The sequence below is a fragment of the Monodelphis domestica genome, chromosome 2 (genome assembly GCF_027887165.1).
Source record: "Monodelphis domestica isolate mMonDom1 chromosome 2, mMonDom1.pri, whole genome shotgun sequence".
Classification (NCBI taxonomy): Eukaryota; Metazoa; Chordata; class Mammalia; order Didelphimorphia; family Didelphidae; genus Monodelphis; species Monodelphis domestica.
This window is the reverse complement of record NC_077228.1, coordinates 444,614,661-444,629,361: the sequence shown is the minus strand read 5'-3', so window position 1 is coordinate 444,629,361 and position 14,701 is coordinate 444,614,661. Positions and strand designations below refer to the sequence as shown.

The following is a 14,701-nucleotide window of genomic DNA, read 5'->3' as shown; positions in this document are numbered from 1 at the left end:
TGTTCTTATCTGCCCATTCCACTGGTGGAAAACCTCACACAATTAGAGTAAATATCCCCCTATAATTCATTGTCTATTTGAAGCCTGTTGGCTTCAAGCTCATTTAACCTACCTGTTGACATGGTTTTATGGGGTGTTATCACAGTCAGAATGAGGTCAGGATTGAAATTCAATACATGTGCTTCTAAGTTGTGCATACTTCAGTAAAGAGATTCTGAATCAAGTCTTTACTCACCATATTTATTTCTGGAATTTTCATGGAAAGAAACCTTTTCATCTAGATGTCATTTAGAGAATGAAACTATGCATAAATTTACAATTAACCCTGTGTTTTTACTCAGTCATGAGGGTACATCCCATTCCTACTACCATGTTTATAAAAATCATGGACTTTTATATTATCCTTTTTTAAAGAAAAATGCACTCCTTTAATTAGATCACAACAGAGTGTTAGAGACTACCCTAAGAGACCATTTGGTTTCAGAAAGGATCTGTTCCTGAAATACAATCATTTATCTATACTTACTTTAGGACCTCTAAGAAAATAGATTTTAGGACCTTTCCCAACCTTTGTGAATGTACATTTCACTTTCATTATAGTGGTAAGATCTTTGTAATTTCTTTCTTACACTATATGTCTCTTTTTGAATTTCTTTTATACAAAATAAAATCAACAGATTGGACTCATCTGAGGAAAATATATTACAAATATTTATTCCTTCAAAAATTATAGCCTTGGGTATTAATAAAATAATGCATTGGTAAAAAATAAACAACAAAAAAATGAAAACATATTCTTTTTTAAAAACCTGTTTCATCTTAATGTCTTTTCTTTTTAAACTTTAGTGAAGGTGAATAACTACACTTTTGCTACCTTTGATTCTATTGGACAAATCCAAGATGATTCTAATTATAACTCACAATTATATGAAAATTTAAGATTTTTCAAATTGCTATCTCCAAACAATAATCTTTTTTAATTTTTAATTTTTTCTACATTGTAAGTCAATACAACTTTTAATAATCATTTTCTATTATTTTGAAATTCATTTTTTCTTTCACCCTCTCAAGCCTCCTCTCGTATGCAATATATATTTCTATGTTCATCATGTTGTGTAAAAGGATACATATTGCTTATTTTAGGGGAAAATTGTTAGAGGAAATACAAACAACAACATTCTTGTGGACTAAATATTGCAAATATTAAAATATCTATTTTACAGAAAAGTAAACTGAATTCCAGGAAGATCTACTTACTTTCCAAAGAATATGCAATTGGGAGTGGGATGTTCAACCAGATATTTTGACTTTAAGGCCAGATCTCAAAGATTTCATCCCACTATAGCATGCTATTCTTGTTAAATATTTGGTACAGCCAAAGTGATTCAGAATTGATGAAAAAAGAGCCCTTAGTTGTCTAGAAATGTTCCCATAACACTGAGGTTGTGTGCAGAGATTATAGCAGTATTATATGTGAAGAGAAAAAGTGGATCTGTATACTTTTTCATGTTTATTAAGAAATTTCTTCTTTTGTCAGTTAATTACTTTCATATAGCTACTGAGGCTACTGTAAGTTGGACATGAGCATGTATTTCGGAGATATCCAGTTACATGTTTTAGTCTTATAGCTTATAGTTTTATTTTTGGTATGCTTCTTGTGTTAATAATTCCAAATACAATGCCACATACCCTTTAGCAGCTCAGTAAATATTAATTGAGACTGAATATTTAATCACAATATTTAGAATTGGTCTACTTCAGGCAGCTGTAATAAAAAAAATGCCTCGGAAATATTATGCTAAAGTGTTTGAGTCTTGTTTTAGAAGGATCAGGCCCTATGGCATATTCACTTATTATCTCCTATATTCAGACTGACAAGGGCTACAGTTCCTGCTGAAAGTAACTAGGCATGGATAATCCTGTTTTGATAGAAACCATTCCTCCTCAAATTTTTGACCATGGAATGAAGAAGTGAAATTTGAGTGGATACATTTTGAAGTTCTAAATTTGATTTCATCATGGCTGGGTAATAACTAAAAATCTTCCCTTTTATTTAATGTTCCCCAACTTTGACACTCATTCATAGTATGGAATTTTACCTTATTTAGTATCTCTCTGACATATTAATGTGTTCTGTCAAATTCAAGTCTCAATATAAATTGTTACTATATAAAATGCATATATTGAGATAGAATATTTAATTGCAATATTTAGAACTAGAGCATTTTAGTGTTTAATATTTGTTGAATGAATGCAATTTTATTTTTCTTTGCATTAAAAAAAGAAAAATAATAATCATTTTATCCAACAGGTATAATGTAAGTATCTCAGGAGGCTACAGAATTAACACATAAAAATTTTATAGTTACATTCTCTATGTACTTGGGCCTTTTTTCAACTGTTATCCAAATAGCTCTGCTAATTTAGTTCCAGTCCTTTCTACATCTATAGCAGTCCTAGGGGAAATTGAAGCACTAATACGAAGGAAGATCTGGAAACTATTATTCATTCTATGCAAGAATTTTACAGGAAGTTAGAAATATAGAAACAATGGAAAAATGGACACTTATATATATAGAAATTAATTCTCCAATATTATAGTTCTTTACTTTTTGCTTGCTATTTTAGAGGTCATATATTTTTATAATGGCTTTTTTCTTTTCCTGTCTGAGGTTTTGGTCTATGTCAGTACAAATTTGCATTGGATAAAGACAGGAAGGGGTCATGATAGGGAATTAAAGAATCTCAAGAAAGGACTTGTTATGCAAAGAGGACTTATGTTAAATTGTTTTTTCTATAATTACTGTGGGATAAAATTATCTTTACTCCAGAGCTCTGACATCTGAGAGGTGTGGTTTAGGGAATGTTTCCTTTCCCCTCCACCATGTCTGTCTCTTTGGCCTTCTTCTAGCAAATGGGACCAGTTAGGGACAAATACTTTGCAGCTGCTATTTCTAGAGTATTGTTAGTGTGGTATTCTTTTCTTAGGCCATGCCCTCACTCCAACCTGTGAGAGTCTGACTTTTGGGGTGATGAGCTCTAATGCCATGCACATTTTGCCATCTTCTCTGCTGCTCCTGAACTGAATTTTCTATAGTTTCAAGAATTTTTACTGTATAAAATGACAATATTCATCTGTGTTACATGAATCTTATGACTATGAAAGTGGGCTCAGAGAGAATTTTAAGGTAGAATGACCTTGAAGCATTTGGGAATTCTAACTGTGCTTACATAGACAGAGAGGGGGGTCCCAGGATTCATTGACTGTTCCTGAGTGGCCTCTGGGTAGAGATTTTTTTTTTAAATTTTATTCAATTTTGTTTTTTAAAGATATTTTATTTTACTAATTACATATAATAAGAATTTTCCACATAAATTTTCTAATGTTATAACATCCAAATTGTCTCCCTCTCTTCCTTCCCTCTCCTTTCCATGGGATGGTAAGCAATTTGATCTGAATTATACATGTATTACTATGCAAAGCCTATTTCCATGTTGTTCACTGTTATAAGAGAATACTCATAAAATCAAAACCCAAAATTAAAACCTGAATAAACTAAAGTGAAAAGTTGTATGTTTTGATATTCATTCTGACTCTAATAGTCTCAAGAGGTAGATATTATTCTTTGTGTCTAAGTCCTTCAGAATTGTCCTAGATTATTGTATTGCTGAAAGTAGCTACTTCTTTCACAGGTGATCATCCCACAATATTGTTCTTACTCTGTACGATGTTCTGCTTTTGCTTATTTCACTCTGTATCAATTCATATAGGCCTTTTCAACCCTTTCTGAAATCATTCTGTTTATTTTTTTTAACAGCACAAAAGTATTCCATCACCATCACATCTTACAATTTGGTCTGCCATTTCCCAGTTGATGAACATCACCTCAGTTTCCAATTCTTTGCCATCACAGAAAGGACTGCTATAAATATTTTTGTACAAATGGGTTTTTTCCCCATTTTTTGGATTTCTTTGTTATATGGACCTAGTATTGATACTCCTGGATCAAAGGGGATGCAGAATTTTATCGCCCTTTGGGCATAGTTCCAAATTGCCCTCCAGAATGATTGGATCAGTTCACAACTCCACCAGCAATGAATTAGGGTCCTAATTTTGCCACATCCCCTCCAACACTCATTACTTTCCTTTGTCATCATGTTGGCCAGTTTGATAGATATCTGATTAGAGATTAAATAGAACACAAGCGTAATAATTGATAGCATAACTCCCTAAATCCTTAGAGTACTATTATTATTAACAACAATAATAATATTCAAGCATTTAAAATACTGAGCCTGAAATCAGGAATATCCATCTTCATGAGTTCAAAACTGGCTTCAGACACAGGCTGGGTGAACCTTGACAAGTCACTTAGCTCTGTTTGCCTCAGTTTCTTTATCTGTAAAAATGAGCTAAAGAAGGAATTGGCCAACCACTCTAATATCTTTACCAAGAAAACTCCAAATGGGGTCACAACTAAAAACAATTAATCAACAGAAATGTTTATATGGCATTTTAAAGTTTGCAAAATGCTTTTCATATATCATTTCATTTGATCTTCCTAGGGGCCCTATGATGCTGGTACTTTTGTTGAAGAAACTGAGGCAGAACAAATGACCAAAGCTATATCCAAACTCTTCTTGCAGATATAAGATCCATTGCTCCATTCACTGCACTGCCTAGGAAACCAAGAAGTATAAATTCTGATTAATCACTTTAGAGATGGACTGTGTTGATTGATTAAAAAAAAAAAACACAAGCCAACTTTTTAAGGAGGAGGTATTTTTTAATGTAGTAACAGTAGTTGCTTTGAATTATATGGGTATAGAGATTATTATAAGGCACTGGAAAGGACTTAATTTAAACCTGAGTTCATATCTTGACTTTAGTACCCATTTGGCACTAAACAAGTCACTTTCCCACTGTAGGCCTTAGTGTCTTCAGCTGAAAATTAAGGGAATTGGCCTTGATTATTTCTCAAGTCTCTTCCAAGTCTAGAATTATGACCCAATGATAATTTATAACAGTGGAAAGATAAAGGTAAGAAGTATCTAATAATCATGGCATCCATCTGACTATTATCAAAGTAAGAAGGCCTATGATATAGCCAGACAAAATTTGTCTGAGAAATATACTATTTTTGGTCATATTTCTTAGAATAAAGTTACTAGGGGGCCCGGTGAATCTCCTTTGTTCCAGTGATTTATTTTCTTTCTTCTCCATATGATTTCTCTATTTTCATTTTAACTATAGAAGATAGCAGTTTTGTTTCCCCAAACAGGAAACTATCCAGTCTCACATATTATAATTTTTTTTAATTCCTTTATTTTCCATTCCAAATAGGATATTGTTATTTATATAATAGCACTAGAAATATGGAAATAAAAAATTAATTAATGCATACTATGAATGTTAATTAATTTTAGTGTATGAAGACAAAACTTATATATCTATAATTCTTTGTATCTTCCTTACCAGTGGTGCTGAAAGTCAGTTTAACAAATCTATGCTACAGTGTTCTTTATTCAGTTATCAAAAAATTAATATGGCTCAATTCTTGCAAGATGTATAATCCAGGGAAGCCAGGGATGGTCAAAGGATGAATTAATGTTAAAGTGTATATCCTCTTGTAGTCTGATATAAAGTACCTGCATTCTTTATGATGAAGAAACATTTTTAAAGGTTTTAGGTAGATAGGATGGGGCTTAAATATAAAGGATTCTCTTAAAATAACCTATTTTGATATTATTTTTTCCACTCTAAGCTCCTGTTTGATCTTTCTTGTTTCTGGCTCTTTTGTCAATTATCAATTTTAGCCATTTCCGAGTCAGCATAACTCCATGTTTGATGGCATCATTTTTCCAGTACACCTAGGAACAGAGCTGAAACTAGAAAATGGTGGATGCTTTAAGTCTTAAAGTCCTAATTTTATTTTATTTAGTTTATCTTTTATTTTGCCGACTATGCATATTTTCCATAATGAATTGTTTACTGGATAATGATGAAAAATGGGTCATTTTTATAAGTGAGAACCGCATTCTTAATTTCTTTGCTGCACACGTGAGCACTCGAACCACAGTAAATGTAGGTTGGCAGACTTAAAGTTGTCTTTGATTGTGGGAGGACCAGGAGGCATGCCAGGACTGACTAATCTGGTCTGGCACTCAACTGGTTGGTGTGTCTTGAGTGATGAATGTAGTGAAATTAATTGTGTTACAGTGTTAGTTAATCTGGTTTGAGGAGTATTTTCGTGCATATAATGAGACCTTTCAAAGCTGTATATAAATGACTTAGACATCTCAGTGGCTTGCAAAAAAATATTTTTAAAAAAGAGATATTCAAACTTGACTTGAAAGGATGGAAAAGCATGGTGGTTAGGGCACTGGAATTTGGGCTTGGGAGAGCCTTAGTTTAAATCTCTCCTCAGAAATACTCTTATTAGCTGTGCTATCTTGGTCAAGTCATTTAACCACACTGTTTCAGTTTTCCTACCTGTAAAATAGGGGGTTACACTATGTAGTTTATAAGGTGTTAAATCTATGATCTTGTAATCATCTCAAGTCAGAATGTAATTGAGTTAAGAATGCATGATGTTGGGGGCAGCTGGGCAGCTCAGTGGATTGAGAGCCAGTCCTAGAGATGGGAGGTCCTAGGTTCAAATCTGACCTCAGACACTTCCCAGCTGTGTGACCCTGGGCAAGTCACTTGACCCCCATTGCCTAGCCCTTACCACTCTTCTGCCACTCCAAGATGGAAGGTAAGAGTTTAAAAAACAAAAAAAAAGAATGCCTGATGTTAAAGTTGCCATGGTTAGTTCAGAGTGAATGGAGCTCTGGGTCTGGAGTCAGAAAGACCAGATTCCAAAGGTACTGTGTGATCTTGGGCTAGTTTCTGAGTCTAATTTCCTATTCTCAGTGTCTCATTTGTGAAATGGGTATAATTACAACTACCTTGTAAGGATCATCACTAGCATGAGAATCAAATGAGATAGTATCCATAAAGTGCTTAGTATGCATAGCCCATTGTACACAGTAGACACTATATAAATGCTTATTCCCTTCTCCTTATTTATGATTGTGTTGAAGATGTACTCTACAGAAATGATGAAAAAGTGTTCCAGATACAGAATCAGGCTCTAAAAAAGAATGTGGAACTTCAATCAGGAAGCAATGATACAAGATAAGTTTTGCTATTCTTAGAGGAAAAGGACTTAGATATCTGATTAAGTGGGAGGACAGTTTGGGGAAAGCAAAGTGGCATAGTGGATAGGGCTTCCGACTTGGATTCCTGAAGAGATTCAAATCTGGCTTCAGTCCCTTCCTAGTCATGTGATCCTGGGCAAGTCATTTAACCCCAATTGCCTAACCCTTGTCTTAGAAGTGCTACAGAGACAGAAGGTAAGAGGTTTGTTGTTGTTGTTGTTTTTAAATCAGGGCAGGAAATTAGAGAAATAAGCTTATTAAGAGTAGAACTTGGGGGGATCTTAACAAGCTTATCTTAATTAGTTCAGAGTAATCAGAAAGAAACTGTTATCTTTGCCTTGACCAGGAAGAGAAACTAAAACAAAAAGAAAAAACAACTTTTGTAGTCCTGGCATCAAGATCACAAGCAAATTGTAAATACAAAGACAATGTAGAGAGTTAGACAGAAGGGCCCTGGAGCATGAATAGGCTTGATTCACTTGATTTCCTTGTCTGAAAGAGAATCATGGAATTAATAGAATCATTAATACAGAGCTGGAAAGAACTTTAGGGACCACATATTATAATTCCTAATTTTATAGGTAGAGAAAGTAATGTACCCTGAGGTTAACTGGCTTGCCCAGTGTCATACAACTCACCCAACCTCTTCCTTTTAGAGATGAGGATACTGAATCAGATTAAAGTAACTTGGTCTGTCAGCACACATTCATTAAGTACCTACTGAGTGTGAGGCACTGTATTAAGCACTGGAACAGTTTACATAGCCGGGATTTGAATTTAAGATTGCGTTGGGGAAATCAGTATGATGTGTCTCTGAAACTAGATTTAATGTTGAACATATAGCTTTCTTTCATCTTGTTTTCCAGCAAGTACTTATCTTCCATTCATTTAAAAAAAAAAAAAAGCTGTTTTACTCACAAATTTGCTTTGAAGGTAGCAAGACAGGAACTAAGGAGTCAACTTGGAAACATTCCCCAAACTTTAGCCATCAAAAATAAAATATATACAATGTACGGCTGGTTTGTCATTTTAAAAGGTAAATTTGACACATCGAAGTAGGTAGCAGATTTTTCCCCTTTTATAATAAAGTATTGTTACTAGTAGATACGTGCTGCTTTAAAATAAAGTATTATGCTTTTTTGGCAAATTCCCTTAGTTTGGCCAGCAAATATTAGAATTATCATAAGGAGCAATTTAAGGATTAGAATGATGGGTATACAGCTTTTAATAATAGCTTTCTAAATATGATATGTGTGATACATTGTTTAGCTTTTAAGTTGAATTATTAATATTTTCTCCATCACTCTCTTATGTCTAGACAATTAGCAAACAATAAATAAAGCCTTGATTTCCAAGATATAAATACTTAACATTGAAAATTTAACATTCAGGCCTCAAGAGTTGGTTCTAGCTTAGCCCTTCTAAAAGTATCTTTAAAATCAGTAAACATAATAAATATGATAATAGTAATAGTATTATGGAAAGTTTTTTTCCTTATATAATTTGGTCTGTGAGACCATTCCTATTTGATAATCCAGACCATTACTCTTGCAAACTTTGGTTAACTAAAAGTCTGTCTTCTATTATTATTAACCTTACTTGTCCAAAACCTGACTCATGGGATAATAATGTTAGGAAAAAGACAGGACTATTTATCCTAGAAAAGAGACTGTTGAATTGGTCAAATGCTGATGAATGGGATGGGCAAATTTATTTAAAGCCTTAAACATTCCTTAGATAAGAAGCAGAGAAGGAATCTCAGCTATACCAGCATCCTTGATGACATGCAAATCTTCCCCCTCAATTTAACTATTTGTGAACACTCTAAAGATAGTTTAACCTGTAACCTGACTTAATTTACTTATAGAATTTGTTTGATGAGGTTTATTTTCCTAGGAGATTTATGAAATAATTATATAACTAAATTTATTCAACTTTTATGATATTGAAGGAAGCATAGCATCCTCACAACAAGTTTGGGAAGTACATAGTATTATTATTCCCATTTCGCAGATGTAGAAGCTCAGATAAATAGAACTAGTAAGTTCCTGAAGCTGGATTTGACCTCCAGTTTTCTTGACTTCAGATGCAATGTTCTATCCACTGTCTCATGTAGTTTCCTATGACCATACTATCAATAAGATTTAATTTTAGTTGTGAAACAGTATATAATCACATGATGGTAAGATTATAATATAATTACAAATGTTAGTCATTTCTGTTAATAAATAAATGTCAGAATTTAATTTTAATAATTGTATTAAAATTGATAAGTAAGAGTCATAAGATATAATAATCACACTTTATTTTCTTTACTGCAGGGTTACTACATTTCTAGACTACTTTAAGGCTTATTGTTTTCCCTACAAAGTATGTTGCTTTTGCCATATGTAAGGATGGGGGGAGGGCAAGATTTGAAACTTTGGCATCAGAGCTGAGGGAAGGAGAACATCAGTTGGAGAAGAGAGGTTCCTGGGAAGGAAATTGACCTGGGGAGGAGCAAGAGAGAATTCTGGGCTTCGGATCTGGGTCCTGGGCAGGGCAAGACTTCCCAGGTTGAGGACTTCTAAGCCACCAGAAGACATTCCTGATCCTAGATTTATCTCTGTGATTGACCCAACCTTTGCTTGATATCTTCAACCACCTCTTAACAGAGAAGATTCCTCACATCCCAAAGTGGGGCTGTGGACTCACTGAAAAGAGAGCCCAGCTCTCAGGCTCTGCCAGTCCCCTAGTACCTCATCTAACTATTGATTTTATAGGCTAGTCAGATAGATACATCATAATAACTGTGGAGTTTCTAGTTGGGAATTGTAAAAATTAAATGTACATCTCTAATAATAAAAATATATCTTTTGAGATTTATTAAGAATCATTAGAAATCAAGGAATGAAGAGGATACAAAATAAAAACCACATGCCCATGGCTGGTTAGCTATATCAGCCATCCCCACCTTACCACCATATTTGCTGCTAAGGAAGAGAGGGAGCCTCCAAAGACCACACCCTTTATCCTCTCTCTACAGGAAGTAAATAATGACAGGAAGTCAATGGGCTCTTGAGATATGTAGTTCTTTTTTAGGGTAACAGATTTTCAATCATACAGAATCGGGGACAAGAAGCCTGAGATTCGTGAAAATACATGGCTCAAGTGACACATAGCTTAGGAATACACCAGGGAAACCAAACCCCACTTTCCTGCTCCTTATTTACCTTGAACCCCTACATTAAACCTGGTTGATCACAATTAGATTTAGTCCAGTCTTTTGACTTTGAATGAAGGAGATATCTGAAGGAATTCAGCAGGAAAATATTCAAACCAGCCTTCCCTGAGGCAAGCTTTCTTTGAGGCTTGCCTCCTAATCCACTCAGTGTCCTGAAGAAGACTGGGGTTATCATAGGTTAGATTTTAAGGGGAAGCTTGTCATCAATTTCATGCTATCCCCCTTCCTCAGGGAACCTTGGGACATCAGTACACTAGTTAGCTGCCACCCCTCTCAGGGAGGGCAGAGAGGAGAGCAGGTGCTCTCTCTCAGTCTGTCAGATCCTCCATAGATATTCCCTGTTAATTTCCACTGATACACCATCTAAGTCAGTGGAGGGAAAAAACCTTCATTCTTTTTCAAGGCACCTCTATTTTTACACACAAAATTTAGTAAGTTATCACTCTGATACTGGCACTCGTGTAATAAAGAGAATTAATAGTAAAAATTGACTACCAAGATTTTTAGGTCACCACCAGCCAGATGGAGAACTAGATATTTTTTTCTGATCTTAATGAATCCTCAGACATCTCCAAAATATAATTATGTACAAAAGATAATGTAATTTCATCCATCTCCATTTTCTAGAGCATCAAGAACTCAATTGAGGTAACATTTCAATTAAGTAAAAATAGAGAAATCAAATAATCCCTAATCCTAACAAGTTGGCTTAACAACACTTATCCCAATGCCCCCCAGCATGACTGTATAAACCTAGTTTGCCACAGAATTCAAATTTAACTGCCCCTCTTTCTTCTCAGTTCAGCATACATCCAAAAAACAGAAGCTTGCTCATATTGAAAAGGCTGCACAGAATTGCTCTGTGCCACAACATAGCTTAGCCAGATACCTAAGCAACAGAGGAAACTAGAACAGAATATGTGTTGGCTATGTGGAACTCCATTAAACCAGAAGAAACAGCTCAGAATCCCATCCCAATAGGACTATTTGAGGCAAAGACCAAGATTGGTAAACAATAAAATTTCCAAACATTCAAGGAAACTAAAAAGGCTTTTTTTTAGCCCTAAAGGAAACCAAACCCAAAGGTTAAAAAGTCAGAAAATAAGTAGTAGTGTTCTATAGAACAACAAAAGACTGACATTGCCAAAGATCTCAGGAGGAAGAAAAAGCAATTTAGAAACCTAAGCATAAATAGATAAACCAACAGAAGGTAATATGACCTCCATAATAGATAAAAAAATCCAGACATTTATGAATAAATATTGTAAAAAGAAAAAAAGAAAATGAAGTAATATCTAATGAAGCAGAAGACCCTTAGGATTCACAAGAGAGCTTGGAACCAAAAATGGATGTTTCTAAATAGTTCCAAAGAGAAATAAGAATTGTAAAAACAGAATTTATGGCCTGTAACATGGAAATATTTGGCAGAATATAGAAACTTGGATCCATAGAGACAAGTCCTACTGAAGAAACAAAAAGAGAATAACCCTTTAGGTGGAGTAACTATATGTTAGTAAAGTATAATCTGGAAAACAAGAATATAAATGATAATCTTCATGTAAGCAAAACATATTCATCTAAATGATACATAGTGCCAATTTAAGCATTTTAAGTCTCTAAGAATAGAAATAAAAAAAAAAAAACCTGAACAATATCATTCAAGAAATGCTACAAGAAAATTACCTAGAAGTTCTGTACATAGAAAAAAGGTATCAGTCTAAAGAATCCACAGATTACATTTGAGGGATATAAGTGACACCTACACTATAGTGGTTAAATTTATAATTCCATTGGTAAACAATTTATTCTGTAAGCAACCAGGAGAGAGATTTTAAAATATAATTGAACAATAATTCAAATAAGAGGAATCTATTCCCTCAGAAAATTCAGGAGGAAATGCCATGGATCCCAAAGAGTAAAGGAGCTCAAGATTCAGCCCAAACTGACTTACTTGTCAATGAGAGCCTAGTCACTCATGAAGGTCATTCAACTAAAAGAGGCATTTGATATGATTGACTTTACTACTAAAAGCATTGCAAGATCTAGGACAAAACTGAGGGATTTGTAAGAAAGAATGCTATCCACATCTAGAGAAAGAACTGTGGGAGTAGAAACTCAAAAGAAAACATATGATTTATCACCTTTTTAGATGGGTATATTATTTAGGGTTTGGGTTTTAAAAGATTATGCTAGTATAAAAATGAGCAATATAGAAACGGGATTTGAGTGATAATATATGTATAACCCAGTGAAATTGCTTGATAATTCTGGGATGGTGGAGAGAAGAGGGGAAGGAGACAACAAGAACATGTAACCATGGGGAAAAATTTTTTTTAAAGAGGCATTTGAAACTTTCCTAGGAAGAAAAGCATACTGAAAGAAAATATTTTGTTTCTCAAATATCCTGGATAACAGAAATACTGCGTATTGATTCCAAGACAGAAGAGTGGTAAGGGCTAGGTAATGGGGTTGAAGTCACTTGCCTACGATCACACAGTTAGGAAGTGTCTGAGACTAGATTTGAACCTAGGACCTCCTGTGTCTGGCCCTGGCTCTCAATCCACTGAGCCATTTAGATATCCCCAAAAGAAATTATTTATAAACCATTCACATCTAGAAAAGTGAAAGGACATGTATCTTGGGAGGAAATTTCAAGGCAAATCAAAAAGTAAAAAGATTTTGGGAGGGAAAAAAAAAGAATATCTACCTCCATAGAAGTAACAGAGTGTCTGAATGCAGATTGAAACACACCATTCCTCATTTTATTTCCTTCGTGAATTTTTCTGTAGTGTAAGTAATATGTGTCTTGTTTCACAACATGATGAACAGAATTATATGATAATATATTGGTGACCTATATCATATTACTTGCCTTTGGGGGAGGGGTGAGATTTGGAAGGGAGTGGGAAAAGGAATGAGGCATAGATTTTTGTACATAGCTGATGTGAGAATTTTCTTGTATAAATATAATAATTTATTAATTATTTCTATCAAACCATATGTGTTATTATTGTGTTACATATTATATTGTTTACATATAAAATAATTGGTAACCAAAAAAAGTTAAAATAACTTAAAAAAATGAATTGTACAACCAAGGACATAGGAGAATTCATAAAACATGGCAGTATCCTCTGTGATAAAACTGCAGGAATTGTTATTTTTAAGAATGAAGTACAACAGAAAAAAACAAAACAAAACAGGTCATGACCTACAAGACAATAAAAGAAACTGTTTAGGAGAGGGAACCCATATTAGCATCCTTAGAAGCTTTTATCCCTTGAGTATTATAGACTAGAAAGAACTGCATGAGTATAAGAGCCATTGATCAGATAATAAAGTCTAAAACAGAAAGAGAAGATAAATAATAAATGAGGAAAATAAATTATTTTATGAAAAAGAGAAAAAAATTTAAAATAATGAGCAAAACTAGTTGAAAGGGAGGAAAAAAGGGAGGATTTTAATTGACTACTTAACTGAGTGGAAAAAGAGGGAAAGAAATAAATAATGAGAAAAAAGAAAAAATGATTAAGTTAATGAAAACCCCAAAACTATGGAAAGTGATAACAAAAAAGAAGGGGGGAGAAGATTTGGAGTAAGGGGAGAAAATTAGTGAGAATGGAGTTTCCTTAAAATTGATTAAGTTAAAATAACTGAAGAGATATAATACAGATTATTACAGAGGATAGTAGGAAAAAATAGAGAAAAACAGAGGAAATGATGAAGTCAAAATTTCATAATTTTAAATATGTATGGATTATTACAATCCAGTAAAGTAGAAAATAGAAAAAAAAATGGAAATGAGGGCCTAAGGACAGTTAAGTGGCTGAGTGAATAGAGAGCCAGATCTGGAGATGGGAGGTCCTTGGTTCAAATTTGACCTCAGACATTCCTAACTGTATTTCTGGGCAAGTTACTTACCCCTATTTCCTAACCCTTACCTTTTCTGCCTGCCTTGGAACTGATATTTTGTATTGATTCTAAAAAAGCAGGTATGGGTTTAAAAAAATTAAGATCTATAAAGAAAATTACTATGTATCAAGGCAATATGAAAAACAAGAGTTACAATCATACTTTCTGGCAAAGCAAAAACAAAATCAAAACAAAACCCAAAAAATGAATTAGGAAAGTACATTATGGATAAGCAAACCATAGGCAACAAGCCAAAATCAGTATAAAACTTGTATATTCTAAATATCTTTGTATCTAAATTCATATAGCAAAAATTAACTGAACTATAAGAAGACTTAGATTGTGGCAGAAGATTTGAGTAGT

General features: G+C 33.8%; 1 protein-coding gene across 4 annotated transcripts in view; it reads left to right on the top strand.

Annotated features, from left to right (window-relative positions):
* Window positions 1-14,701, top strand: part of PRKN (parkin RBR E3 ubiquitin protein ligase) — a 1,990,036-nt gene that overhangs the window by 860,014 nt on the left and 1,115,321 nt on the right. The window lies entirely within an intron of this gene.